Below are 5,291 nucleotides of genomic sequence, written 5' to 3'. Positions count from 1 at the left end.
AGATCATCCAGGCCCTGTACCTGACTGCGTGTCAGAATCTCCCAGGGGCTGAAAAATACAGCGTCCGGGGCCTGAGGTAGACTTGTCACCTCAGGGCTTCCAGGGGGTGGGGCCCCAGGAAGCTGGGAGCTGGACCGGCAGGTGCTGGCGGCAGCTGGGCCACCTGCCCGCCTCACTCACACGTGGGCAAAGGGAGGCTGGAAAGCCGGGTGATGGGGCAGGGGTCACACAGCAGTGTCCCTGCAGACCGGGGACCCAGATCTTCCCTCCACGTGCCCCAGCTCTGTCTTTTGGGGCTTTATAAAACAAGGTTGTCCCCTCTGGTCCCTGTGTGACCTTCACACACATCAAGAGAGTGGCTTCCTCCCCTCCTGTGATCTCCTGGATGAAACAGCCCTGCCTCCTCCTCTGGGAGACCCTCCCCCTTTGTCCCCTCCCCTGAGGAGCCCCCAAGCCTGTCTCTCATCTCTAACTGAAATTGGATATTTTGGACCCAAAGGCAGGACCTAATGTCCATGGTTTGCCTTCCTTATTGGTGTCTGTCCTTGTCCTCAGTGGCCGAGAGGGGCATTTGGGCTCCCGGCTCTGCTGGTCCCTGTGTCATGGGGAGACCGAGCATCCTGCTTTGCCTGGGACTAAGGGGTTTCTGTGCTAAACGCAGGAAGGTCCCGGGCAAACCAGGGTGAGTCGTTCAGCCTGGCCGAGCATCAGCTGTGGATTCGATCGGCCGGTCTTCCTGCTCCCCGCGTCCTGGCAGGTGTGAGGGGTACAGTCCTCACGAAGCATGTTGACGGGAGAGGACCGGGCTTGGTGACAGAGGGACAGATGGACGAGCTCATGCCCACTACCGTCTGTGACGGAGTGATGATATAGCAACGAAGACGGCTCACATTGTGACAAGCGTCGAGGCGGTGCTGATGCTGCAGGTCCTGGGACCACACTTGGAGGAACACCTGTGCAGGACACCTGTCTGACCCAGCAGCCTCCCTCATTTTCAGTTCCTGGACTGTTCCTCCTTCGTGATCCAAATACATCCAAAGTTGCGATCCCCCATGTTACCTTTTTATTTTGAGAGTCAGGCAAGGCCAACGTTGTCAGACCACCCTGCGTATAGCTTGCAAACATCCTGGCTCCCACCCAAAGTGGCTGACCATCACACTTGTTGTCAGTTCCCCAGATATTTTTGTTTTGGGCCACTCCACGCGGCACGCAGGATCTTGGCTCCCCGATCTTAGTTCTGTGACCAGGGATCGAACCCGTGCCCCCTGCAGTGGAAGTTCGGAGTCCTAATCACTGGACGGCCAGGGAAGTCCCCGTTTCCCCGAATATTTGTTGAGTGTCCCTGGAAACCCAAGCAGGTGCTCAAGGCAGTGAAAATATGGTAAACCTGACAGCCTCTGGTCTCCCGGGGCCACATTCCAGGTGGGGAAATCTGGCAGGAAGCACGTGAACAGGTCACTTTGGATGTTATGAAGGAAATAAACGAAGAGGTGGGGGCAAGGGGTGGGGGCTGCCGCCTGGCTGCTGGGTCAGGGAAGGCGCAGAGGACCTGGTGGTTGGGCTGAGGCCTGATGGAGCGAAGGGGGCAGCGGGAGGAGATGGGGACCGGGCAGAACCTTCCGGGCGGGTGGAGCCGCGAGTCCGAGGCCCCAGAAGGGAGCACACGGTGTGCTTTGGGGACAGAAAGAGGGCGGTGCTGGAGCCAGCACAGAGCGGGGAGGGCAGACAGGCCCAGGTCACACGGGCCTGCAGCGTGGGGAGGTGACATTCTGCCTGCGGTGGGAACCCCCTGGAAGCTTCTTAGCGGGAGAGCCACGTGAGACTGATGTGGCAGCTGCTTGCAGGGGGACCGTGGGGGCAGGAGGAGGGCAGGGAGGCTATAGTGAGGAGCCACTGTCCCCACGTGGGTGAGCGAGGATGGTGGCCTGGACGGGGAGGCGGTGAGAAGTGGGCAGACCTGGGTGCATCCTGGAGCCGAGCTCCCAGGGCTCTCCCTGGATTGTTTCAGGGACGTGGCAGAAGAGAGCCGGGGGTGAGGCCTCAGTGTCAGCCTGCATCTGAGCTGATGGCAGGAGAGGGGCGGATCTGAGCGGGAAACGTGGGCCGTGTTCCGTTTGGGTTGCTTGTTAGACGTTGAACAGGAGACGGGGGAGGGGAGAGAGAAATGGAGAGTCCCCAGCATACAGGTGGCATGTAAGCCGCGAGATTGCCTCGCGGTGAGGGAGGGAGCTGGACGGGGATGAGAAGAGGGCCCAGGACCCTCCAGCAGTCAGCGGTCAGTGCCAGGAGGGACGTGGCCGGGAGGTCGGGGGGAAGCCAGGTGTGTGGCCCTTGGCAGCCCTGGGAGAAGGGTTTGGGGAGGGATGCTCACAGCTCCCTGCTGCCTCTCGGCCCTCGTAGGCCTTACCCCCCGCCCCAGGAACCAGGGGGTGGGTGGAAGTCCCTTGTCACTGGGGGCTTCCTGGCCACTTGTGCCTCAGGTCAGGAGCCAGCCACCCATCACCCAGGATGTCACTTCTGATATCCTCTCTCAGGTGACACAGAGCAGCCCTTAGCTGCCTCCAGCCTCGCCCGGCCCCTTGTCCTCGCTTGCTGGTGTGTGGCGTGTGTGACGGCTCAGGCAGTGGCCTCTGTTCTAGCCATCCACTCCCCCTGGGGACTTTCTCCTGTTCGTTTTTTGGGCACTTGCCTCCTGGTTAACTAGCATACTTTGCGCTCTCTTCTGTGTCGTTTGTTGGTTTCATTGGGTGGTTGTCTCCCTCGTTTTCAGATTAGAAGTAGCCCCACCTTACAGATGAGAAAACGGGGGGGTTAGGTGGTTGGTCCAATGTGGTCCTGGCAGCCTCAGGCCTAGGTCTCACTGTGCGCGTGGTTCGCGCCTCGTGGCTCCCAGCCCAGCGCTCTGGCCCCCCTGTTCCACCCACAGCAGCTCCAGCCACGGGAACCTGCCCCTCTCTCCAAGGCTCGGGAGGATCTCCTGCCCTCCTACCCAAACGCACCCAGCTGCCTAGGGCTCGGCCTCCTTGGGCTCCGGCTCCAGACAGAGCATCCTGGGAGCCCAGACGGACTAGAAGTCAGGGGATGGCCCACAGCCCGGCCCCCTCCTCCTCCATCCCTGAGTCCCTGGCTCCTTTCTAAATGGATTAGGACCTTTGCCGGAAGGAGCCAGCAGCCGTCTGGGGCGACCGGAGGCCAGGGCTGGCACGCTGTCTGGTGCCTCCTGCTTTGCCCTGATTCGATTTGGGCTCCAGCAGCTGGGAGGCTGGCAGCCTGAGGCCTTTCTGGAAGTGGCTCAAGGGACTGGGGGGCAGGGGGCGGCTGAGGGGAGGAGGCAAGACTTCACGCGCCCCAGGCAGGCGAACCCCTCAGCTGGTCATGCAACAGACCTGCGATTGGGCTTCGTGCCACAGAAGGCCCCTGGCTGATGCTTGGTCCATTAGCAGGTCCCATTGGGGCCTGTCATACCCTCAGCATCCCTTAATAACGTGGGTTTCAAGCTTTTATTAAAAATAAGGCAACCGAGACTTCCCTGGTGGTCCAGTGGTTAGGGCTCCACGCTTCCACTGCAGGGGGCACAGGTTCAGATCCCTGGTCGGGGAGCTAAGATCCCACATGCGCACAGCACGGCCAAAAATAAATAAATAAATAAGGCAACCTAGGAGAAGAAATACATTTCATAAACATTTTGAAGTGAACCCATACACATTTTGGCCAGCTGCTGACCTGGCCAGTTATTTTGTTTGTTTTGTTTTGTTTTAATTAATTTATTTTATTTTATTTATTTTTGGCCGCATTGGGTCTTCGTTGCTGCGCGCCGGCTTTTCTCTAGTTGCGACGAGCAGAGGCTACTCTTCATTGTGGTGCACAGGCTTCTCATTGCGGTGGCTTCTCTTATTGCGGAGCATGGGCTCTAGGAGCGCGGGCTTCAGTAGTTGTAGCACACGGGCTCAGTAGTTGTGGCGCACGGGCTTAGTTGCTCCACGGCATGGGGGATCGAACTCGTGTCCCCTGCATTGGCAGGCAGATTCTTAACCCCTGCGCCACCAGGGAAGTCCCTGGCCTGTTATTAAAATCAGTATTTATCTACAGCCAAGTAGCCAACTTGGGCCAGGACGGAGTCCAGAGCCAAGCTCTGGTGCATCCCTAATTCCTTTGAATGTTTCCATCTCTGTCATTGGATGCATCTCACCTTGTTATGTGTGACGTGCTCTGATTGCTGTTCTGTGTCATCGATTTTACAACCCACTAAAAGGCTACATACAGTCTGTGGTTTGGACTACACTGAGCTGGACACTGGGGGTGCAGCAGGGATTGGCAGACCAGTCCCTGACCTCATAGAGCTTACAGTCCAGGGGGCAGCTGTGGTGGCAGAAGACACTATGGACTTGGCACTATATTAGGTGCCAGGCCCAGCCATCACCTACCCAGGACCTCCAACCCCCAACCCCAGTTACATGCACAGACTCCTTTACCCCCAAGAAGCAGAGAGGGCAGGACTCACAGGCTCCCTCTGATGCCTGCAGCTCTGTTCCCTGATCCCGCCCCTGAACTGGCCACCTGGGGCCCTTGCACAGAGCACTAGAAGGTCTGAGCCTGGGGAGGGAAACTGAGCGTTCCTGCCTCTGCCCTCTACCTTCTCCTTTGCTTGGATTGGCGAGGGGACAGCTGCCCCATAGGAAGATGCTGGCACTGGGGCATCCTGTGGGTGGGCCCCCTGGACCTGATTCCTGGGGTGAGGAAAGGGAGGGGCAGGATGGATTGGGGACCGAGGGAGGCTGACCTTTGTATCTAGTGGGGCCCAGGCCCGGCTGGGTAATACAGGGCCAGCAGACTTGTTCCCTGCCTGGTGTAGCCCCGATATGACACCCTGACCTGAGGGTGCCTCAGCAAGGGGGGAGGATACAGCTCTGTCCTCCGGGAACCTCATGACGAGGGGCAACGTCCTGTGTTGGGGAAACCTCACCTGAGGTGAAGGGGCCTCTGCCCCGTGGTATCTCTCTGCACCTCTGAGATTCAGTCCTGGAAGCCAGGAAGTAAACCGAAGCTCCACGGCCTTGGGGTGGCGGCCTCCCCCCGGGGAGCATGTGACTTGATACACAGCTGTGATGGGGGGGCTCAGGGACAGGTGGGAGGCCAGGGACACCTGACCAGCCTGGGCAGGAAGGGGCAGGAGGTGCGGCAATCCGGGGCACCTTCCCAGCAGAGGTGACAGTTAAAAGCTAAGCGGGCAGGGCTTCCCTGGTGGCACAGTGGTTGAGAGTCCGCCTGCCGATGCAGGGGACGCGGGCTCG

Source organism: Lipotes vexillifer, unplaced genomic scaffold (assembly GCF_000442215.2).
Source record: "Lipotes vexillifer unplaced genomic scaffold, Lipotes_vexillifer_v1.1 scaffold12, whole genome shotgun sequence".
Classification (NCBI taxonomy): Eukaryota; Metazoa; Chordata; class Mammalia; order Artiodactyla; family Lipotidae; genus Lipotes; species Lipotes vexillifer.
The sequence above is the reverse complement of the archived record's forward strand: the minus strand, read 5'-3'. Positions refer to the sequence as shown.